This window comes from Suricata suricatta, chromosome 9 (assembly GCF_006229205.1).
Source record: "Suricata suricatta isolate VVHF042 chromosome 9, meerkat_22Aug2017_6uvM2_HiC, whole genome shotgun sequence".
Classification (NCBI taxonomy): domain Eukaryota; kingdom Metazoa; phylum Chordata; class Mammalia; order Carnivora; family Herpestidae; genus Suricata; species Suricata suricatta.
Window position 1 is genome coordinate 68,295,206 of NC_043708.1, and position 25,829 is coordinate 68,321,034.

Sequence of the window (25,829 nt, forward strand, 5' to 3'; positions counted from 1 at the left end):
CAAACTTTGGTTCCATTCAGGAGATCTTTCATTGTGTCTACCTTGTTTTTCATGCTTTGTAGCTCAAAATCATTTCTTAAAATCAACAGGAAAATAAAAAATGACTAAGCATTAATTACCTTTCTTTATATGCTCTCCAAGTACCAGAAATAATATAGTGCATTAAATCTCAAAACTTCAGAGCAACATAAGAAGCAACAAATTGTGAATGCAAAATGTCCCCACACTCAGAAGACACAGGACATGTTTTACTTAAAGGGATAGATACACCAATCTCCTCCTCCATGCAGTGAGATGGGCCCACTTTCTCTAAGAGGTTAGGGCCAGACTTCCAGACTCCATGTTGAAATGGTAGAAGTTTGTCTTCAAGAGGAAATAAATCTCTGTCCTGCTGGCTGCTGTTATCCCAGCTTCAAATCCCATTTCAGTTTATCCATTTTAATCGAAACATTTATGCTGTTTATCTTTGCCAAGAAGGTTTGTAATCCCCCTCATTAAGATTTTTAATAGATATTGCAAGTCTTAGAGCAAGAGCCACTAAGAAGCAATTTAGAATAACAACCAAGTCAGCCTTATGGGCTGTGTTGGACTGGAGGGGAGAGATAAGAACGTAATATTAATAAACAAGAAAACTTCAACTCCTGTTTTGCCATAATTTTAATCCATGTGTTTAACATCCTTTTGTACAAAAACTGTATTAAAGATCTTCAGTTTAGTACAAGGTTACATGGTTCTGCATAATGTTAAAGAAAATATCGAATATATTTTAAGATATTTATAGTTTTTATGTACATTGTGATGTAGATTAACAAAATATCTGAGCCATTTTCCAATAGTATCAACATCAAATTTGTCATTTTTGTGAACCACAGCTTGAGGAGACTGTGGAATGAGAGGGCCAGCAGCAGTGCGGATGATAAAGAGGTATAATCTGCAGGAAAAGATCACACGGTATGTCACACGTGCATGAATTCCTTTCAAAAGAGAGTAAGCTGGAAATTTCTTGGAGTATTTTGGAAGACTCTGAAGACTCTTTTAAATCAGTACTAAATCATTTAATTCAGTGAGGTGCCCTAATAGCAAATTCCTTGTCAGTCTGTTAACTAATTTATAATAAAAGGGTTAATGCTACCTGACATGGCAGTGACAGTTTGGGGAGATATGGCTAAAATTAATAAAAATATGTTCAATTTTATTTTTTAAACTTACATTGTTTTACCTTATCAATCAACAGATTGATTTCAACTCCAATTTGTTAATATTTTAATCCAAGCTGTACCTATCTATGGATCACTTAACCAATTAATCCAAAGATATATAGATAAAAGATAGATAGATAGATAGATAGATAGATAGATAGATAGATAGATGGATGAGAGAGAGAGAGAGAGATCGGGTGAGCTTTTCTTTGTTTGGCCCTAAAAACCTAAGGCCTTTATATTAGCCCAGCTTTTAGGGAAGAATGTGTGACATTAATTACACACATTACATAAGACCTGATATAAATATCCCTCTTGTCATGTTTCTGTTTACTCATACCACCAGGCTTTATCCAAAGGCTTGTTATTTATTTGTGGAGTCTTTTATCCACACTGTGGATATTCTCAATTGTATAAGACGTACAAACATAAGTCAGTATCTTTCACAAAACTGTGAAAAGAGGTCTTATTGACTTAAAAGGTGGAACACTGAGAGATTGGCATCCTGTAGAAGCAAGGAGAGGAATGCCCCTTAGAAAATGAGTGTAGATGCCACTTTAGGAAAGAAGCTCCTGAGTGAAACATGGTTTCCAGTCAGGTAATGATGTCATCAGTAGTCTCTTGGCAACCAGGCCATTCTGATTCTTACACACCTTCCTACTCAAGTACTGGCCCACAGAGTGAGGCCTTTGGCTCCACTGAAAGAAAGGCGTGGTTTGTTTACCACCACTGCCTTCATCTGGATTTGCAAAGCTACTCAGCTTTTCATGAGCTGACATTTTCTTAGAGTTCTAGGCCTGCCCTTTAAGAGCCCAGCCACCAGTGGGCACGGCGCCTCTCCTGTAGCTTTAACAACAGCAAAAATGATCACAGCAATACAATTGTGGACGTTTGCAAGGACATTAGAAACAACCTGATCCGAAGGGTTGCAAACTTATTTTTTCCATTTAGCTGTAGAACCTTTTCAATAAAGAACAGTTTATTCAGAAGACTAATTCAATCAGATAAAGGTAGAGCTACCCTGGTGAACCAAGGGACCCGTGTCTTCCCCCAGGATAGCCCATGGCATGAGCCTCTCACCTGTGCTGCTCCTGCCTCTCAACTGGAGTTCACTGAATGGCCGATACGCCCTCTCATTTAATAGATGAACGAACTAAGGTCCTTGGAAGTCAAGCTTCAAGACCACAGACACGATAATGGATCTGTGACTCCATTTAAAAAAAACAACATAGTTTTTAAAAATACAAAAAACTGCACTTTTACAGTAATTTCTAATTTCCAATCTCCCAAGCACTCCTAAGTTGATTTGATTGTATTTCATTTAACTATCACAATAAATCTGTGGTCCAAGATGGGTAGATTTTTTTCCTTACCCTAGGGTTATACATGAGAAACTGAGTCTCAAAGAGGTAAAAAGACCTGTCCCAAGTGACCTTTCTTGTAAGCAGCAGAGGTGAGGTTAGAATGGGGGTCTTCTGGTTCCTGGCTCAGCTTTATCCACTGTATAATGTCCTCATGATTCATGTAGATAATTTGTCCATAAATATCAAATAACTAAAGCCAAAGAGGCTATTGTATGCTTTTCAACTAACTTAAGCCTTTAAAATAAAAGTAGGAGTAATTAATAGTAACAATGAAATATTAATATTAAGGAGTACCAGGGTTAAATAGTATGTAACAATGCAGAAAGGTAAATTGGTGGTGTCTCAGCAAACCTCAATCAATTATGGCTTAGTTCAAAATAAACAACTTGCTAATCTATCCTGAATCCTTTTTGTCATGTATAGAACATATTCAAATGCCTAAGGCCCTAAGGAACTTTCTCAAGTGTCAGACTCCCACAGTTTTTATTGCTCCTGGTTTCTGTTAGCCTCAACTAAAGAGAGGAAACAACACTGAGTTAGAATTAACCTTAGTGGTGATCAAGCGGCACTCGGGCAAGGGCCTGGCCGGTAGTACTGCTGATGGCAAAGCGCCCCCTTCCCTGCAGCCTCATTCCCTCTCTTCTCTGTAACTCCGCTCTCACCTTATCTGATTCGGAACCTTGAACGCAGCTCCCTGTGCTCTCCGAGAAGCCCCAACAGCTCTCTTCACAATGGTGGATATAATCCACGTCTGTCTCTCCATCCTCCAGATTCTAAAAACATTCTCCTAGGGGGACAGCTCCTCTTTCAGAGATTTAAACTTTTCTTACACAGCTTGACAGAAACCACAAGAGAGAAAAGATTACGGCCACACCATATGTCTATTTCTCCATGACTCTGCGTGTATGTGTGTGCCTGTGCGCGTGCGCGCTTGAGTCTTCTGTGTCTGTGTGTATATGTTTTCCCAATGAGAGGGGAGTATATTTTCTCTTTTCAAGGAGAAAGATTCTCCCCTCCCCTTAGGTTTCTAGCTGCTGGATGCTTGCTGATTAATTTAAATCTACACATAACTGGTTCTCTTATTAATGATTCTGCCAGGTTTCCAGAACATAGCAGGATTAACCTGCTCTGAATACAGACTGTTCTTTTTTAAAGGGGCCATTACCTTTTAATAAGAACATATGAGTATAGCATGGCAATACGGTTGTCCATTCGTGGGGAAAACCATGAGTTTCTTCAAAACCTTTAAAACATGGCTGCCCACACTGAAAGCTAAAGGTAGCAAAACCCCCATGTCACGGTAATGATCAGCCATCAATAGGAAGAGACTCAGAAATTTCCTAAATGTGTGGCCATGACTCAGGAGTGTCCAAAACTCCAACTAGGGTGACTGGGGAGAATCTCAAGGAGGGAAAGAGAGTCTGAAATGAGATCATAATTTAGTGAAGCACAAATCTAAGCAGTTCCATTAAACCATGTTTGGAGAAAGATGTGAACAGCAGGTGGTTTTAAGCCTAACAGAAATTAAATGAGAGTAAGAGAAAGCAGTAACTCTCATCCAAGCGCAGTTAGAGCGAGAAAGAGTTGGCTACACCCACAGTGTGCTTGATGAGCGCACCCAAAGCCAATGGTGACGTCATCAAACTCATTCTCCAAGCTCGCCACACCAGGGCTTACCACACAGCTTGCTTTGAGGAAGACGACAGGTGGGTCAGGCGGAAACAGAGGATCATTGCATTTGGCATTGTGTGTGCATGTGCAGGTGGGTGCCCCCCAAATCTAGAGAATGTGAGACGGCTTCAGATCTCTTCTCAGTGGCTTCCTTGTCCAAGATGTGGAGACCAGCAGGTTGGAGGAGCTGGATCCCAGCAGACTGTGTAAGTAAATGGCACCCCATGGGCATCTGAGAGACTGACTAACCTTCTATATGCAGGACAGACTTGCCCTTGTCTATCATCTGTTTTCTATGTGCCACGCCAGAGGCAACACCTGTTCAGCACACTGACCTCACGAAGTGCCGTGAGAAGTAGAGGAAACAGTGTGGGCTCAGAGGCAGCCGCACGGTGCTCTTATCCTCTCACACGGGCCTTCCCTCTTACCCCTCACATGTCAGGAGAACCTCCAAAAGCTTTTAATAGATATCCTAGCTCCTGAGACTTCAAATAAATCATATTTGGATGACACGTGTTAGGACAAGAAAAATGTTCTGGCTTTTCTAAGTTATCTGACAGCCCCAAATAAAGTCACATCTACAAGACACCACAGAGCCACAATCCAAGCGACCATCTCTAAACTTCGTGCAAGGTGAGCCAGTTCTCTCACAAAGATGAAATGAGACCATTTCCAGCCTCAGAGAGCTTACGATATAAAGCAGGGAAACAAACACACAAGCAACCGATGACTCTCTGCCCTCTGGGATGTCCATAGGATGTGCTGGGTCAAGATCTGACTGTGCTGGGAATTGCAAAGGGGTTGTGGATTCAGTTTTTTAAAGGGATGGTACATAAGATCGGCTGTTACAGCATGCATGTGTATGCAATCTAATGCCATAAGTAAACCTTCCAGGTATTGAAAGAGAGAGAGAGCAAGGAAACTTAATATTTTAAGGAAGGGAAACGATGGGGGATTAAATATTTCTGCTCAGCTGCTAGGTGTTCTCCCCACTGCTATTCTGGACCTGAAAGCCCCAACCAAAGAAATTGCCGAGTATAAAATGCTACATAGACAGCATGTTTGGGAGCTGTCCAGTTTAATTGCTTCCCACCAAATCCCATACTGTCCCCAGAGCCGGGATTTCCTCTAAATCCAGGATTTAGCCATGTGTCTCCATGGCTAGCCTGAGGTTCAATTCTAGGAATCAGGTTTGGCCTTCTTCCTAGTGCATTAACAAGACCCTAGGAAGAAACCTAGCCTGTCAGCAAGACAAACTCAAAAGCACCACCAGCATTACTGTAGTATCTCCTGGCAAAGCAAAACTGCCCAAGAAAAGGTATTTCAGACTTTACAAGAAAGCTAAAAATTTAATAAAAAATGAAAAGACCAAATGGAAAAAACAAAAGTCAGAAATATAAAATAATTTTTAAGACCCTACATTTTTACCAAGCACAAATTTAAATAAAATGGGGAAAAAACCTGAAAAGTATGGTTTCAACACATTTCATTTAATGTCCAATTTTTCTAACATCAAGCTTCTGTGTGACCTCTGATCATACAAATGGTGAAAAAATTTAAGCCAAATGACAGATTTTGTTCAATGTTTGTCTAGGCAAAGCAACTGACCCTCAAAGTACCTTTCCAAATAAGACATCTGTTTAACTTTATAGGACTCTGTGCCTCTTAGAAATACTACTGGACTCTTTACTCCTCTGTATCTTGGGTATCTTAAGAAAATTAAATTTCTAATGTATTTCCACCAGAGGGCAGTAAATAAAAAACAAACAAACAAACAACCTGTGCCCTGAACACAAGTGCTTCTAAAATTGGTTATAAACAAATTTTATTGTCCCATTAACTGGCATTGTAGATGCAGAGATTTTCAGCGCTGAAACATTTCCTTGATCAATCTCTTCTCCACCTTTTGGCTGCGATCAAGCGTAGTACAATGTTTATCATTCCTGGACTTCTTTAGCATTCTCATTCTCTGTCACTGAAAAGCGTGACCTGGAAACCTATCCCAGAAGGAAATAGGGGAGGCTGCTTTTATAAACTGAAAAAGCTGCCTTCACCTGTTCTGTCCATTCACCCAGGGTCTCTCTGGGTCTGGACCTCCACCCCTGCCGGTGAGGGAGCTGGGGGGGTGGGCGGGGGGGGCACTAGTAACTGCATATCTTTGTCTTTGGACAGACACTGCCAGAGCACTCTAACAAGAGTTGTGAACGCTAAACAGGAATCCTGCAAGAAAAGGAAGAACAGGGATGCCATCCAGTGGTCAGCCAGTGGCCTTGCCGCCTGTGTGATCCTCAGCACTACCTCCATGGAAAGTGCTAGAATGCAATTCGCAAGCTCTGATTTTTAAAGGTAACAGGGCCAAAAGAAAGAATGATTCCAGTCTGGGCAAACCATGGCCACACAGCCTACTCTCCTAACTCGCAAAACGACAACAAGGGAGTGGAACGGAGCTACCTTGAAAAGCCGCCTGGCTGACAAGCTCTCCAGCGCAGCTACTTCCATGACGCTTTTTTACAGCACTGATTCCTGGGACCACCAAGACCTTCTGAGTGACACCCTCCAGGGACAAGTCTTGAGAAATGGGGTTGTCTAAAAAAAGATATCTGGGTGATTCTGAAACAGAGCATCTCACATAGTCCAAAAATGGACTTAAATTCATTGATTTAAGCCATTCTGTCGTCTTTAGGCAGGGCTGTGCCTCAGCTCTCCCAGCTCGACATGTCTTTCCTCAACACCTATTCTCATCACTTATTCTAGCGACCAAGATCCCAGACCACCAGGGAATTCTCCTTCCTGATTTGAGTCCAAGCTCTGCTCCTTGTTAACTGCGTAAGCTAGTCTTCCAACCCCTCAGTTTTGCATGGATAAATGGGGTCATGACAGTACTTACCCTGTAGATTTGTTGGGGAAAGTAAAGGGCTTAGAGCAATTGCTGTCACTTAGTGTGCACTAAAATACTTGTTATTCATATCATTTATTATTACTCTGTTCTGGCTGCTCTTTTGGCTTATTTTCATTTGCTTGATCCCAAAGGATATAATGATCCTGCTACGCCTAGGGCTCACTGTCCAGCTAGCTCTCTTACCTGTCTGCCCCACCATCCCCAGGCCTGTACAGCCCTTGTTGAGATTGACAGATTCGCCCATAGGCGAAGTCTAACCCATTTTCTGAGGTAATAGCAATCACAGCAGCAGCTCCAGTGCCCCATCAGCAGATACATGGAATGAACAGAAACATTTCTTGATGACCTACTATGTGCCTGGTGCAATGCAAGGCACATTATGTATATTATCTCATTTAATTGTCTCAATGATACACAATGATACACCAAGGTAGGCATTAAGCTCCCTAATTTACAGAGGAGAAAACAGGGTTTTACTCCCTACATCCCTTGGTCCTGGCATATGCCCTGCTCTATAGACAGAAACCAGCCTGACCTCAAGAATCACTCACCACTGCTGCCCCTCCAGCCATATGGCTCCCTCAGATGCAGAAGAGCTGGTGGAAGAAAGCCCACATTTGCCAAGGCTCACTGACACCATACACTCAGCAACAGGCTCCCTTTCCCACAAAGACCAGGCCTCCAATTGCTTCCAATTTTCCCAGTAATCTGTTCTTTCCAGCTTCCAATTTTTCTTACTTCCTGCCACACAAAGTTGCCGAGGACCCAGGATCCCTCACACCTGAGCCTGCGCTGGTGCTGCCATTCCCAGCATGCTGTGGGAAGAAATGCGTACAATCCCAACAGCATTACAGAATGGAAGAACAGGAGTCAGGATGAGGGCCACTACAAAGGGCAAGAAAACTGCAAAATAGTGAATCCTGCTACTGTTTCACAAAGTACTCAAGCTCCCTTATACTCAGCAAATATTTATAAATATGACTGTAGGGATGCCTGGGTGGCTCAGTCGGTTAAGCCTCTGACTTTGGCTCAGGTCAGATCTCACGTTTGTGGGTTCGAGCCCCGTGTTAGTCTCTGTGCTGTCAGCTAGCTCTGAGCCTGGAGCCTGCTTCCGGTTCTGTGTCTGCTTCTCTCTCTACCCTTCCCCCTCTCATACTGCGTCTCTCTCTGTATCAAAAAGAAATAAAACATTAAAAAAAGTTTAATAAATATGACTGTAAATATAGGAAATAAGTGACAAGGCTAGATGTCATGTCAAACAGGAAGACAAGACATAATCCTTGCTCCTAAGGAATTATATGTTGAGATAAAAGCACACAATTTTAAGTGTTGATATTAATACATGGCAATATATGTTAAGGACCAGAGGAATAATACACTCAGTGTGTGCTGTAGAATTTGGTAGGATTTTGCACCGCTGTGGGGATCACAGGCAGCTGCCTAGAAAAAATAGCCCTTGTGCTGCACAATGTACGATGGGTAGAAATTATTTAAGTCGTGAAGCTATGGGATGGCCTACCAGGTTTGTCAGAGAAAGGACCAGAATAGATACAGTGGAGGTGGAGTCCACAGAGAGCACCTGGTAACAAGATTGCATGTGGAAGTTTGGGGCTGGACTGTGGGCCACATTGAATGTGAGATCGAAGAGTTCAGAGTTAATCCTATAGACAAGAAGATCCTCATGGGACTTTTGAGAAGGCAACGATATGACAAAAATGTTTGGGGAAAATTTGTGTGGCAACAGCTAGTGAGGGGCTTGGAGAACATCCTGGCGGCACATGTGGTCTGGTTCAGCATTTTCTAACATGTATCTCAACATGTTCATTGGAATGTAAGTGGGAGAGACATTAATCAAAGATATTTCAAAGTCAAATAAAAGAAAGCCATACTAAATTAAACCAAGTAAGATGGCTGTCATTTTTTATTTTTTTTGCAGATCTTCTCAGAGCCTTTTATGTTAATTCTCTGAGGGAGATATAAAATGTAGCATTTCCCAAACTTACTTAGTTGCCTACTGAGCCACTTTCCCCAGTGAAGCTTATAAGAAAGAATAAGAATAGCATTCTGAAATACAAACTTTACGCTATGGAGCGTGGCCTGGAGCAAGTGACAGATGTTGTCATTTTAAAGAAGACATCTCAGATCTCTGCGCTAAAGTTGTAGAGATTAAAAGAGAAGGTAGAAATGGAGAGACAACTATAGCCTTCCATTCCTTCACTTTAAATGCCTTGGTGTCATCCATGACTCCTGTCTTTCTCTCAAATTTTATATCCAATCCATCAGCAACACCTGTTGAATCTACCTTCAAAGTTATATCTAGAATCAGACAACTTTTCACCACCTTCTTGGCCACAGAAACCACTATCATCCTTCTAAATGGTCTCTTCCTTCCACTCCTATACTCCGATAGTTTGTTCTTTAACAGAGAAAGCAGACTGATCATTTTGACCACTAATCAGATCATGCCATTCCTCTTTTCAAAATCCTATAATGGCTCCCATCTCACCCAGAGTAAAAGCCAAAGTCCTGACAATGGCATGAAAACCCAGCATGTTTTCTATCCCAACCCGTGTTACCTCTTTGACTTTATTTCTGCTATCTCCTCCCCCTTTAACTCTCCTTTCTGTTCCTTGATCATCCAGAAATACCCCAAACTCAGAGATTTGTTCCATCCACTTGAATTCTACTCTTTGTTGGTTCTTTTTTGTTTTTGTTTTTGTTTTTTACTGTCTGTCCACTGCCCTTAGGAATATAAGCCCCAATAGGATAAGGATCTCCCCTATTTTGTTTTATTCTTAATGCAAGCATATGAGAGGAGCTATATGTGCTGAACTGGCTAATTAAATTCCAACACGAATGCTGTGCATTGGAGAAGGCATTATCTACATTGTGTAGATAAAGAAATTGAGAGTCAGGGACGATTTGTGATTTGTGCAAGAGTGCAAGGTACCACGTGGTTAATTTACCATTTTCTAATTTTCAGATTAGAATCTAGGTCTCTGGGCTTTTCAGCTATACAATAATCTCATAGAGCTGCAGAAACAGGAAAATAGCTTGAAGCAAATTAAAATGGCTAAATTCAGAGATTACGATAGGATTCTGCTATTTTGAAGGGGGGAAAAGCATCATGGGCTAAATATCATCCGTTTCCTTTAGCTCTTTAGCTGTTCAGTATAAAATTTCACTTACATTCTGTACAATATGTCAGGCAAAGAAACAAACTGGGGATAAGCACACAGAGGAATATAAATCTGTCATAGTGAAACCTCCCTTTACAGAATCTACCACAAGTGCTAGTCCAGAGGACTCCCACTTACATAGGAGACGTCCTAAGGGACTCTTCGTGACCCTCAAAAAGGTGTGATATCTATGTTGGCAAGACCTAAGATGGCAAATAGTGAAAATTGTTATGAGAACAAAAAAGCAACGATTTTTACATCATGTATCTATGAAAACAACAACCAAGCAGCCCAGCGTTCCAGTACATCCATCAGGCATAAGACGTGAGCAAGTGCTGGGAAGGAGGAGAACTATGGTCTTCTTCTACTAGAGGGCACAAAAGTTCTTGTCTAAACCACACTGTTGCCTCCCGAACACCCTTGGGGTATTTCTGCAGGAACTCTGTACACATTAGGCTAGAATTACATTTCACTTTATCTGAAATGCCTTGCTATACTATCCTGATCCCAGGGATACTGCAGGAACTGATTCTCTCCAAGGGGGAAAAGAATAGGAGTTGGGAGAATGGCAGGAAGAATTATGGGAAGACACTCAAATCAGAAGACCAGAGATAAAGGGAGTCTGTGTCAGATAAAAGAGTTGTTCTAGACCAATGGTTCTCAGGCATTAGAATGTATCAGAATCACCTGGAAGGCTTGTAACACACACACACACACACACACACACACACACACACACACAAATTGTTGAGCTGATGCTCATGTTGCTGGCAGGGAATTATATTATGGGAATCACTGGTTTAGATGTAGCATTTGCCTATATTGAACTCCATTTTGGGAAGAAATGTAACAAGAAACCCAGAATCCTCTAAAGTGAAATCTAATAGAATCTTAAAATGTTAGAACTTGAAAGGCCCCTATGAGGGCCCCATATAGAGAGGATATAAAGGTCCAGACAAGTTACTTAATATGTCCAAAGTCATGTTTATCAAACTGCAGATTAACACCCTCCCCTGAATTATAAAATCAATATATAATAGAATGACCAAGGGAACAAAAGAGAGAGAAGGCTTAAATTACAAAAATGAGGAATGAATGTGTGGACGTCAATACTGACCTTTCAGAAATAAAAATGATCCAAAGGAAATACTATGAACAACTGTATGCCAACAGATTAGATAACCTCAATGAAATAGGCAAATTCTTAGAAATTTACAAACCAGACTCAAGACAAAAGTAAATTTGAATACACTATTGCAAATAATGAGATTGGATTAATAATCAAACACCTTTTCCAAAAAAAAAGGCCCAGATGGTTTTACTGGTGAATGCTACCAAATATTTATTTTTAATTTTTTATGTTTATTTATTTATTTTGAGAGAGAGACAGTGCGAGTGGGGGAAGGGTAAAAAGAATCCTAAGCAGGCTCCATGCTGTTAGCACAGAGCCCAAGGTGGAGCGCAAACTCATGAAACTGTGACATCATGACCTGAGCGAAAACCAAGAGTCAGATGCTCAACCAACTGAGCCACTCAGGTGCCCCATGAGCTCTACCAAATATTCAAAGAAGAAATAACACCAATACACAAAATTCTTCCAAATAACAAGAAAGAACACTTATCAACTATGAGGCTAATATTACTCTGACACCAAAACCAAAAACCACTAGAAAAATAAACTTCAGAGCAATATTCTTTATATTTATAAATTTACAATCCTCAACAAAATACTAACAAGACCATATATATTAACATATAAAAAAAGATTATACACTGTGATCAAATGAGATTTATTCAGGAATACAAGTTTGGTTTAACACCTGAAAGTCAATAAATTCAGGGGCACCTAGATGGCTCAGCTGGTTATGTGTTCAACTCTTGATTTCTCCTCAGGTCATGATCTCACAGCTCATGGGATCAAGCCCCAAGTCAGGCTACCTGCTGACTGCCTAGAGCCTGCTTGGGATTCTCACTCATCCCCCACTCACTCTCTGGCCCTTCCCCACTCACATTCTCTCTCTCAAAAAAAAAAAAAAACTTTAAAAAAGAAAATAAATTCAATACACCACAGTGATAGCATAAGGGACAAAAAATATGTAGTCATTTTAAAAGACTTAAAAATAAAAGTTTAACAAAATCTATTTTAATTTTACCATTTCATGATAAAAAAACAATAAATGAAGTAGTAATAGAGAGGAAATTCTTCAACCTGATAAAGGAGGTCTAGGAAAATCCTTCAGGTAACATCATACTTAATGGTGACAGGCTGACTGCTTTCCCCTAAGATCCAAAAAAGGATGTTTTCTCCTGCCACTTCCATCCAACATTATACTGACGGTTTTAGCCAAGGAGATTAGCCAAGAAAAGGAAACAAAAGGGAACCATATTGAAAAGTAAAGAGTAAAACTATGATTATTAACGTATGACTTGAAAATCCTAAGGACTACATACACACACACACACACACACACACACACACACAATTAGAACTAATATGTGAGCTCAAGAAGGCTGCAGAATATGAGATCAATATGCAAAAAACAATTGAACTTCTATTTAATTCTATCTCTTGTATTTCTATATAGTATACAGTAGCAGTGACCAATCCAAAAATGAAATCAAGAAAGCAATAGCATCTAAAACAATACTTAGGTATAAAATTAACAAAAGTAAAAGACTTGTACACTGAAAACAGTGAAGTTTTGCTGAAAGAAATGAAAGAATATTTAAATAAAAAGAAAGACATTCAATATTCGTAGACCGAAAAACTTATTATTACTAAGAAGACAATATTTCCCAAGTTGATCTACAGACTCACTAAAATACTTCTCAAAATCCAGAGGACTTTTTTTGCAGAAATTGAGAAACAGATTCGAAAATTTATGTTCAAAGATGTTTCAATCCAAAACAAGACAAAAACTCTATTATCAGAATTTCTTCCCATCAAACTCATGAATTTATTAAGATAGTGGGTACAGACTGAAACTCTCAGTGCATCTTCCTATTTCAGATATATTCTCTTCGATGTTAGAACCATGGAGCTAATACTTAAGTATTGGTTCCATGGTGACAGGACATAGCATGATAGAAATATGAAGATAAAAACTTTGTTCCTGAAACTGGAGAAGAAAGCTACCTCTCTTGCTGTTGAAAGGCGAAAAAGTGCCTTTGAAGGTGAAAGTTGCCTGAGAGCATACGTGTGACCTGAAGGTTTGCAGGAAAGGGAAAAAAGACAAATAACTCTTTCCATCTACAGTTGGCTGTGACTGCAAAGCAAATCTGCACGGTAGCCAGACTTCAACCACCCAGCTCCAACTGGAGGGTCTCCAACAGCTCCACCCTCTATCCATGGATTTGTCAGTGCATCTACTGGCAAAGCTCAGCCAATGTGAAGTCTTGACTTGATTTTATCTTTCCCAAGAAGAAACACATGAAACTGTTCCAGGTTTCTCCCAAGTATCATCTCAGTCATGAATCAAATGTCTTCACAGGTAGACAAAGTTGATTTCACTTTTAATTCTGTCACTGCATAATTTTTTAATCTCTAAACTGAAAATAATACCTGGAGATTGTGGCGATTAAATTAAAATGTAACCTTTTCGCTTGTTCCTTGGAGTAATTTGCAAGGTGGGCAAATTATCTTAATTTTTTTAATGAAAAATTGATCAGATGCATTTATCACTTGCAGATTTATATACCCTCCTATTTATAAGAGTGCTTTGCGATATTGCTGTCAGGATTCAGAGCAAATTCTTCCACCATTTTGGGATTCTCTTTCATTTATAAGGGAAGGAAGGAATAAAGAGGAAAGCAGTAATGTTAGAAAGTTGCATTCCTACTACATGTCAATGAGAAAGAATGAAAACTGGCCATTTCTAGCAACGTGGATGGACCTTGAGGGTGTCATGCTAAGTGAAATAAGTCAGGCAGAGAAGGACAGATACCATATGTTTTTACTCATAAGTGGAACAGGAGAAACTTAGCAGAGGACCATGGGGAAGGGAAAGGGGAAAAATGGTTGGGCAGAGGGAGGGAGGCAAACCATGAGAGACTCTTGAATACTGAGGACAAACTGAGGGCTGAAGGGGGAAAGGGGAAAGAGGGTGATGGACATGGAGGAGGGCACTTGTGGGAATGAGCACTGGGTGTTATATGGAAACCAACTTGACAGTAAACTATAAAAGAAAAAAATAAAAATTAAAAATAAAAAAAAATAAATACATAAAGAACAGCAGTTTTTTATGAAGTTCAAGAAAATAAAAAAGAAAATTGCATTCCTATATCTCAGGCTGACTGTACAGTTTATTTTCTCCCCGGAACGCTTTTCCCAGCTCCCTCTCTAAACTTGAAAGTAAGGAAAGCCAATGGCAGAAACAACAGCAGTGCCGACTTCTACTAATCATACACACCAGCCTAACACCAAGGGATTTACTCCAGTGTTTCAATCATTTGAAGTGCTATGTTTCTGAAATGCCTAATGTGTTGCTTCTTGCTTTTTTCTTCTTCAACCCCCATGAATTACATTATACGTTCTCTTCATTATATTGATCAGTAAGCAAAGAAATTCATTATTTATTCAATGAATTGAAAATATCAAGAGCTTGGTTCATAACACTGTGAAATCCCAAAATATTCTACCTTGTCCACTTAACAGCTAGAACGATAATAGATTTTTAACTTAATATTTGGGCTTTCATTTCAATCTTTCTAATCTTTTATATATAACATGCTTTGAAAAGGAAGTCATTGGGGCACCTGGGTGGCTCAGTCAGTTAAAAGTCCACCTTCGGCTCAGGTCATGATCTCACAGTTCAAGGGTCCAAGCTCTGCATAGGGCTCTGTGCTGACAGCTCAGAGCCTGGAGCCTGCTTCGGATTCTATGTCTCCCCCTCTCTCTCTGCTCCTCCCCCACCCTGCCTCTCTCTCTCAAAACTAAATAAACATTTTTAAAAATTAGAAAAGGAAGCCATTATTTGGTAGGGAAGTTTTTCCTTTTCAACAGGGAAAATAGTAGGGGAAATAAATCCCAACTGAGCAATTCCACTCATTTTCCTAGTAGAAGGTAACTAAAATACATAACACTTCTTTATTTTCTAATTAACAGCTATAGAGCTGGTCTCAGGGAACTATGCATAAGCAGTCCATAAAAAGGAAGAGGCCCAACAACACCATGCAAAGATAGTAATTAAAACAGAAGGGAAAAAGACCTATTATAAATTACACTACACTTGAGGCTATAAAACAATCGTTTTAATTAACTGAAAGAATGAGGCAAACAACCTCTGAGCTTTTATAACTGGCTACTGAAGTTTGGAGACAAAAAAAACACAATGATTTTTTTTAATGCATCATTGGTAAATTGAATACCACTAATCATTATCTCAAGGGGTGTGGATTATCCTGAACAAATGACTAAAAATTTTATCACTGAAGATTCTGGAGTGTGCACTGTTTCTCTATAGCTCACCTGTTATAGCAGAATCCAGAAACATCCACTGTTAAGAGCCAGGCTTTTTCTAAGGAACAAAATAGTTGGTGCAAACTTATTTGAAAGTCAAAATAGAAAAATCTAATACTACAGACGTTAAACTCAAACATGTCTATGCCTATTTTCTCTGTTACAGGAGAAGTAATTTAGAAGTAATATCTTGGAAACTCTAGACTCCAAGGTCTGTTGCCAACTTCATTTGTGTTTTTTGGGGTGACATCCACCTTGGGCACTTTCTCAGGTGTTCTTAACTATCACATTAGAAGAATGATGGTAAAATCATTACCAGTATATTATTAGATCTTCTTTAAAAAATTCTATCACATGTTCAGAGCATGGTAATGGTGACATGTTGTCTTGTGTTGAAACCTCTTTTCAAACTCTATGGTTTGCTGTGAGCTTGAAAATTGCTGAACAAAAGTCAGTGCTAAGTTAGGCAATCTGTTGAATACAATGATTCAAGATGGGGGAAAGAAACTAATTCTCAGGAACATGGCCTATAAATTAATCCAATTAGATGCATCAAGCAAAATTAGAAATGGTTTTAGATCTCCCATTTTGCTCCTCATATTTACTATTTCTCCCCTTAGGGTGGAGGCAGCAGCGGCTGCTGCTTCTTCCTCTTCTTCTTCTTCTTCCTTTTTCTTTTTTAATGACATGTATCATCTCAACAATTTACTCTTCCTAACATAATAGAAATGAAGAAATATGATTTCTAAGTACTTTAATTCTATTAAATAAAAAGAAACTTAAACATCTGAAGCCTAACAGCAAACTACTGGAGTAGAAAGCTCACAGCTGACTAGAAACAACCCCTCACAGACAAAGGGCATTATTCAGGAATTAATAAGGTCTGGCCTTCACTCTACGCCCACACAATTTAGTCCTCATAATACCTGGCTCCATTACCATTGGCTATGCCCACCGCTCCCTTCTTATTATCAATCCTGAGCACCACAATTACAGAATAAGGCAGCTCAAGGTCACATTGAAGGATGGTTCCTGAGACTGAAGTGGAGTTCTAAGTAGGGCCTCTAGATGGCACTCTTTCTTATCAGTAGTCAGCGTAAAAGTTTTCTTTTCTATCTCCACAACAATCCAATGACTAAAATTGGTCCTCCTGTCTTATATTTTGATTCAATTGTCCTATGCCATCTTAGTAGAAAGCGGGATGCTTACTTAACACATTAAAGTTTACCAGCAGCAAACTGTGCTCTTAAGAAATAACCTGTGTATCATCAGAGTATTTCAGTTCCTGCCAGTATCCTAATTGACCCTGCATAGCCAGTATCCCACCAGGTAGAAGTGTTTGTTTCAGATCCAATCAGTCCCCATTCCCCAGTTTGGACTCTACTTCCAACATCACTAAGGTAACGAAAGAAGAGGGAAGTCCGCATCTCCAGCCTCCAGTAGGCTCGCTCCTTACTCTCCTTACTGCTCCGCTGTAGCTGTGAGGAGGTGGTGATCATATTATCTGTGGTTAGAAGCAGAACACACCTGGACACAGGTGGAATGATGCTGGCTTCCTGCCAACCCAGGACTGTCTCTGTAAGGGATGGGTTGGGGGTCTGGGGGAAAAACCCTTGTTATCCTGTCACAAACAGCAGTAGGGGGGATGCTTCTATGAAGCTCACAACTGGCCTCGATGTCATTGCAGCTCTCCCACCACACCCAATATTTCCTGGAAAGACAGGCAATATTCCCCAGAAACTACTCCCCCTCCTCCTTCCTTCCACTTCCAGCGAGCGAGCGCGCGCGCACACACACACACACACACACACACACACACACACACACACACACACACACACACACAGTGTTCTCAGGAAACCAAGTAGCTTGTCCACACTTTCCAGGGGAACACATTTCAGCTCTGTGGGCCTGGACATAATCAGGATGCAATTATGATAACCAAGAAATACCGATGTTTCTGAGGGTAGGTTGTAGAATAGTAACCCCAAGAGTTTGTGGAATTTCTTTCATGCTTCAAATGATACTAGTGAACACACTTTTTAATGTCTGCAGATTTTTAAGAATTCATAGTTCTGTGCAACTATAGGTATTTCAGAGAGTGACAAAGTAACAACCAGCGTTCCATTCAAATTTATTCTCTTTCATTTTATCTTATTTCAGCTCCAACTCCCTGGTCTGTCCATGGGCTTTCTACTTTCCAACGATGGTTCTAGCCAGGGGTTTGCAGACTGACCCCTATATGACCAGGGGTCTCTGGCAAATACAACACAGGTTGACTTTTAAGACTGTTAAGAAAACACGGAAAAATCTCTCATTAACCCTTTGTCCTCAAAGCAAAGACCCTTGTGCTTCTTTGCAGTTAGGAATTCTTATAAACAGTCAGTCGTCACAGACTTATATTTCTAATAGCTTATCTTGCTGAGACATAAAGCAATGAAGGTCATAGGTGCCAGACGTAAAAATCTAGTTATATAAGTTGTACTAAATAATTTAAATGGACCATTTAACTAATCCTGGATTTTCTCCACAAAGCCAAAGGTCTTACTTTAGTTTAGTTCAGATCTGCTTCCTTTTTTCACTCAGAAAACTTTTCCTTAGGACTGACTCAGGAATGGGAAGAAAACAACTAAAGCTCCAAGTTTTCTCGGAAACATCTTAAGCCTGCCATTTTTCCAGATACTGTTTAAGTGTGGAGAGCTTCATAAAACTCAAGCTGCACTGGATGAATTCTGTAAACATCACCAAATGCATTTTTTCTAGAAAGAAAGCTGCCAAATTTTGAAGACACAAGGTGAAACCTCCAGATGGCCTTTTCTGAAGTGCAAGTACTAATTGGGTTTCCATGTCCTCGTCTGACACTCTAGTCCATCCGGAGTGTTTCTTTCTAGAGAGGAGGTCCAGGAAACCAAAGGTCACCAAAGGCACAGGAGAAGGATAGATAGAAAAGACAGACCATGTGCTACTGATTTATGGGAACGTGGGGGCCCCTGTTAGTGCATTCATTTCCAAACAAGTTTCCTCCAATCTGACAAAATGCCTAAGTCTACCTCCAAAAGATTTCTTCTCTTGGCTCTAAAAGACCAATTTGTCTAGCTCCTTAACCATATCCAAATGTCCTTGGGAAGGGTACAAGATCCAGGATTTGTTACAAACACCTGCATTCCCTTAACTGCCTTCGAGAAGGGTCAAGAAGGAAACAGCAGTGTAGAGAAGCTCCGAGGCTTGCCTACGAGCACACAGCCTGTCGGTGGCTAAATCCATGTAGCGCTTATGACTGAGCCTTTGGAAGGAGCCAGAGAACCAGCTCTGTTTCCATTCTTCTCTCTTCCCTGGGCTGTGGACAGGGCAGAGAGGTATATGGCTTAAAGAGCTTCTAGTATTTTCTCAGGACAACGGCTCCAGAAAGGAGGAGGGGAGCAAACCACTTCTGTGGTTAGGAAGTGCTGGTGACTTGGTTTGCAGGAGAAAAAAACATGTGCGCTTGTTTCAGGAATGCCCAATTCCAACCCATGAGAGGAAGAAAAAGTTCAAGGTCAAATCAGTTTGGAAAACTCTTCTTGCTGACTACCAGCGTATTAGAACAGAACATGTAACATCTTTTAACTAGTTCCCAAACTACGTGATCAAAGGAAGCTATTTTTCCATTTATTAACATCTTCCTAAAAGAGATCTGGAAATTCTGCTTTAGTGGAAGTTACAAAAATTTGTTTTCCTCTTGATACCCTGCCGTGGCCACGCAACCCAGACAAGAACTCTGGGAAACCCTTCTTCCTGACAGAAGGTATCTGCATGCATTTTCTACCAGAAGGCACAATCTGAAAGGTCCTGAAGCTTTTATCATGAAAGCCGCCAACAATTATAGAGAAAAGTCGGTTGCGGGTCAAAGGGAAGTAAAAACCCCAAATCTCTCCTTTCCACCTATAGTCCTTCTCTTATTTAAAGCCTCCTGTGAGTACCCTCTTTGCTGAGGAGGTTTTCTTCCAGCCCCCAGGCAGTTAACACTTCATTCTCTTCGCTCCCAGCCAGAGTTCCTGTTTTTTATTTCAGTACTTGATGTTCTTGCCTTGAAGTATCTGCTCACAGGCCTGGTTCTCTCAATAACCTAAGGGCAGTTCAAGGCCATGGAAGATGAAGTATGTATCTTCTTGCTCACTATCTGCAGCCTCTGGATGTGGAAATGTTCATAAAGTTCTGTGACAGGCCTAACATAATGAGTCAACGAATTCAAGAGGCCAAATATAAGCCCAATATATAAATTTAAACTAGACTGATTTGATTGAGGCATGGAAAACAATACCCCATTAAATGAGTAATCAATACTTAATGTATTTATTACAGTCCTTTCATTTTTCAAGTGGGGAAAGGAGGAGGAAGGAGGTAGAGAATCAGAGGGATGATACAACAACCAATAGTACAAAAAATATAGGGAGGAAAAATAGAAACTAGAATAAAAAGAGAAAAACTGTACAAAAGTGCAGGGAAAGTTATAGGTGGAAAGACAGAAAGCAAAAGAATAGCTGAAGTGGAATATTTGATGAGGAAAAAATGCAAAGAGAAGAAAATTCAACACTTTCATTTTTTATTTTAAGTTTATCTATTTAGAGAGGGAGAGAGAGAGAGAAAGAGAGTACATAAGTGGGAGAGGGGCAGAGAGAGAGAGAGGGAGAGAAGGAGAATCCCAAACAGGCTCTGCACTATCAGTACAAGCCCCATGTGGGGCTTGAACTCACAAACTGCAAGATCATGATCTGAGCTGAAATCAAGAGTCAGAAGCTCAACGGACCGAGCCATAGCCCAGGTGCCCCAGAGAATTCAACCCTTCTGAAGTGTTAGTGCGGGAGTCTACAGGTCAATTTACTGTTACCCCTTAGCATAGACCTGACTATTATTGCTGGTTACTATTTATGGCTATTAACCACGACATTATTCACAGCTCTACCAAAGTTTCTCTTATCCTTCGACCTGCTGATTTTTCACTTCGAAGGTCCATCCGGTTCGGCCATAACTGCTGCCATTATAACTATTACTCTGTGGAAGAGAATTCACAGGTCTGAATTTTTGTTCCCTTTAATCTACTCGGTAAGACTGGCCTGGCCAATTGAAAGCATCATGGTTTACCAATTTTTAAGAACCTTCAAAGAAAATTCACCAGTAAGCTATTTGAATGGAAATAAATGGAATTGCAATAAATGTTTGAATTGCAAACATATAAAGGTTTTATTTAACTGTTTTTTGATTGGTTTCTAAGCATAGGCTTTTAAAAAATAGTGGAGTATTTTTTTCTTTTCTTTTCTTTTTCTTTTCTTTTTTTTTTTTTTTCATTTTTGGCCAAGTTTTCTTTTCTGTGAGATTTTCTTTCCCTTCTAGTCTTATCTTCCTAAAATGCCTTCAGGTTCCATAGCAATTACCCACTTTCCTTTGTGGGCCTTATCTATTTTTATTACTTAGCAATAGTCAGTTTCCCTCAAGCAGGGCTGTGGTAATTAACCGGAATAACAGGGAATGACTCAGATCCCTGATCCAAATTTCTCTTCCAGCTCCAAGTTCCAAAAATAGTCCTCTATTAGTCAAAAGGCTCATTTCAGTAATATTCATTGTTTGGAGGGTCTGTGAGTACATTCTTTATCCTCAGGAGCCTCTAAGAGGCTTTGTGTTTTGGCTTCCCAGCAGGAGATTTCCCTGGGCTAATGTAAAACATCAAGTCTTACAAACCTTTTCAAGCTTTCAAGCCCAAAATATCATCATGAACCTCTAACTAGCTCCAGGACATCAGGAAAGCAGTGAGTTCTTTGGCCTTCAGTTTCATGATCCATAAAATGAACCCCTGCACTGGCGAAACTCTAAATATTAGTTCTAAAATATTCTATTTCTAAAGGGACTTGCTCTTCAAGGTCTAGCCACACTTTTACAAAATAGAATTTGAGGCAGCAATTCTGCTCAGAATTCAACAGAAAGACTTCTTGCAAGATCTTTACAGTTACTTTCCTAAATCAGTCCACCAGCCAATATCTACTGAGTAATCACAGCTACATCCAAATATACACGGCTAGAATTCACAGGAATTCTGTCCCCTGCCCCTCAGATTTTGATAAGGTATAAGAAAATAAGCGACAATAAAACAGATACAATGTGAGCCCCAAATGAATGATAAAACAGTAAAAATTCATATCGGGTAAACCTCAGATAGGCCAAGGAGATCTTAAAAAGCGTCAATGGAAAAGTGGAATTTCAGTGATGTCTCTAATAAAAATGTATGCTTCCAATGGGAATGAGGTGGAAATGAGTATAGAGGTGACATTAGTTTTAATTTTCTTTAATGTTTATTTATTTTTGATAGCGATAGAGCACAAACAGGGGTGAGGCAAAGAGAGAGGGAGACACAGAATCTGAAGCAGGCTCCAGGCTTCAAGCTGTCAGCACAGGGCCGGACGTGGGTCTCAAACCCATGAACCATGGGATCATGACCTGAGCTGAAGTCAGATGCTTAACCAACTGAGCCACCCAGACACCCCAAAGGGGTGTCATTCGTTTAAAAAAACGGACAAACCATGTTTCATTTGCTACGCATACGTGTCTTCAGGTCTGCTCACCTCCCTGCAGCCCTTGCACCTGGAGTGCCCTCCGTCCATTCAAGTCCACAGCTTTCCACCCCCTTCAAATCCAAGCACGAAAACTTTCTCCATGAGGCAGTCTCTGATCCTACAGCTGAAAGTTACCCTTTTCTCTCTTGACAGTCCACAGAACTTTCTCTTTTTCTCTTTTACAGTATCTGTCACTTATTCCCCTCTACTGCTCTTTCATGTGTTCTCACACATCTGCTGCCAGAGTTCACAGTCCTCGGGGGAGCAGTCAGCCAAACTTAACGTTTGTTGCCTGTGGAACTTAGATTAAAGCTGTATCAGTCACCATTCAAGTATTAGTTTTTCTTATTTTTTTAACCACTCTTTCATTCAACCCAAATGTTTTGAACAATTGACTGTGCACTAGTAACATGCTAAGAGCTATCCATTTCCCTTAGAGCTTGAATTCTGGTGTGAGAAAACAAGTGATCAGTAAACAAACTACTAAACATACAATGTTCCCAGTGCTCTTAAGTCCGGGGGTGGGAGGAGGAGGCGCTAGACTAAGGAGTATCTGGAAATAGTTTAGATTTAGTGGCTAGCATTTACTATATTATATAAGTGATACGTCTGAGGTGGGAACCTATAAACAAAGAGACTATTTTGAGGCAATGGATAAGATGAATGAATTAAGCAGTGATGAGGTTCTTAAATTATCCCACTGCATGTAGGGGAATAAAGATAACTGATACTTACAATCTTAATAATAAGTATGGCCATCTGTAATAAATAGTGTACATTTATTACATGTCTACTATTGGCTAGGCAACGTAGTAGACAACTCATTCAATGGTAAGAGGGGGATTATTATTGTTACCATTTAACAGATGAAGAAACTGAGGCAGAGAAGGGTTCATGTGGTCCAGATCACTAGATGATAAATGGATGAGGTATTAATGGAATCTGCATCTCTCAAACACATATGCTAATGCTGTTTGTCCCAAACACCTGCCCTTTCCTGGGCATGGAGGGAAGAATGATTTTTCTTCTGACTGCTTCCTGGAGGCTCTCCTCAGAAGAGCCTGCTGGTAGCTCCTCCCAGCTTTGTGCCTGGCTGAACATCTGTTAGAAAAGCAACCATCAGAGCCATCTGGTTCTGAATCCAGAGCTTGGAAGAGACCTGAGAAGGAAGCAGGCATGTTCTAGTTTCCCACAAAAGGAATTCGGCCCTGGCTTCTGTAAAAGGAAGTCTTCGGAGTCTGCATGGACCACAAAATTGGAGCCAAGACAGAGGGGAAAATTGAGGCCCATAGGCTCTTCCTCCCTGAGCACCAGGAATTCAACAAGAATTCCAAGCTTCAGGGTCTAAAAGCACAAATTCTGGGCTGAGATTTGATTGAGGCAATGATTCTCTGTACCTCCAATTTCTGTGATGTGAAAGGGGTATCACTGCCCCAAAGAAGAAATCAAGTTTATAGGGTCTCCCCAAAGATAGTGCAAGAGAAAGGTAAGTGCAGAGAACAGGCATTGGCATCCTATCCTGGGGAGCTGATTCTCACTTCATCAGGCTCTGTGTCCCATGCCCACCCTGGGCTGGTGTCCCTGGCAGCCGGAGAGGATGAGCAGTGCCCCAGCCCTCCTCCCAATCAGGGCCTGCTAGACTGCTCAGCAGAAATGTGCAACTGAAATTGATTTGCATTATGATATCAACATATACTAAATAAAGCAAGGCACGCGGGGAAATTTCTTAATTACTTCCACAATCAAAGCACTGAAGCGTTGGAGGGAAGGAGGACACGGGAGGGTTTGTTCCCAGGATGGAGCTAGGATGCGTGGGAATGCTCAGGAAGGCTCTTCGCAGCCCTTTCCTGGGAGGCATCATTAGCACGGATGCTCCACAAAGAGGGAGGCTCTCTCCCCAGTGCCCGTTTCCTTCCTGCATCTAGAAACCACTCCTGCAATGTCTAAATGCTCACCCTAAATACAAGGAAAATGCCAGAGCAAGTTCTAAAATGCCGCGAGGATCTGCCACAGACATAATTGCTTCTGAGACGACGGCACAGGGCCTGGCACACAGTAACTGCTCAGTTACACCGCTGAGACGGGAAGGAGGAATGAACGTGTGGTTTTAGCATACCCCATGCTCTGTACTCTCTGCCCCCTGCCCTGTCCCCAAGGGCAGGACCAGAGGCAAGCACCTGACCCAGGGACTGGTGTTTGTAGACAGCTATGAGTCTGTCTGTGAGGGGGTCTGGTGGCATAACTCTGCCCAGCATTCGATTCTAGGGGGTGAGGAAGAAAGTCAGTAGAAGGGGCAGAAGGAGAACTATATGAAGAGAAAAAAGAGTCAGGAGAGGAATGGCTGCAACAAATCCTATGGAAGAGAAGAAATAAGTAAAGAGAAGCCACTTGGTTTAACAGATAAACTGAGGGGCACCTGGGTGGCTCAGTCGGTGAAACATCCAACTTCAGCTCAGGTCATGATCTCACAGCTCGTGAGTTCAAGCCCTCCGTGGACTCTGTGCTGACAGCTCAGAGCCTGGAGCCTGCTTTGGATTCTCTGTCCCCCTCTCTCTCTCTGCCCCTCCTCGTCTCTCAAAAAATAAACTTAAAAAAAATTTTTTTAATGGATAAAGTGAATGCATATAGGCCTTGACAGAGAAGCTGGATGACCAGAATGTAATGGGGAGAGGGAGCTCAGACCCCAGTTTCTAGCAGAGGTGTCCTCCTCTCTGGCTGCTTTGTGTCCAGGGCAGCGTTCTGCTTCTCCGTGAGGCCCGAGGGTGCAGTCACAAGTGAGCTCCGAACCACGTCCTATTCCGTGTAAGGCAGGTGAGACGGACTTCCCCTCAATTCCTTAAAATAAACCCACATTAACTGAGATTCTCTGCAACTATACCAGAAAACATTAGAGACAGAGGAAAGAGAAAGAACACTAGCTAAGTTCTCTAAGCTACCGTAAGACTGAACGCTCCTGGGAGTTCCCAAAGCCTGTTGGTTTTTGCTGTAGCTAAGCTGTCTGGAGAATCTGATCCACGAGGAAGCCAAGATAAGGGTATGTTTATCAAACACCCAGGTTGTTGGGTATTCCTCCCAATTGGGACTTCTCTTCCATACTATCCTTTGAGGTACACCTGATCAGGTAACACATTAGTCCTCCTCACAATGCCTGTATTCCTCTGTTAGCGTTCCTGTTAAAATTCAATCTTTTCTGTATGAAAATAATACATGTTTATTGCAAAGATTTTAGAGAAATCAGACAAGAAAAAAATACCTTCAAAAATCCCCTGTAACTTTATTAAACAATGATACAGCTAAATATTTGTATATTTTCCTATTTTTTTTCTTCAATACAGGTATTGCACATACTGCTTTGTACCTACTTCCCTCACTTTATGATCTACCCTGAACACTCACATGTCAGTAGGCATTTTTCCATAGCATCTCTAATAGTTGTATATTATAAGGAGAATCAATATCAAATGATATAACCAAT

The 25,829-nt window shown here is 40.8% G+C and overlaps 1 long non-coding RNA gene across 1 annotated transcript; it reads right to left on the reverse strand.

Annotated features, from left to right (window-relative positions):
• Positions 1–639: 639 nt before the first annotated feature.
• On the reverse strand, positions 640–3,198 carry LOC115302134. Its single transcript, XR_003913428.1, has 3 exons — positions 3,111–3,198; positions 2,280–2,401; positions 640–931 (listed from the first exon to the last, which is right to left on the reverse strand). It is a non-coding gene; the product is annotated as an uncharacterized LOC115302134 (long non-coding RNA).
• Between the last annotated feature and the right edge of the window lie 22,631 nt (positions 3,199–25,829).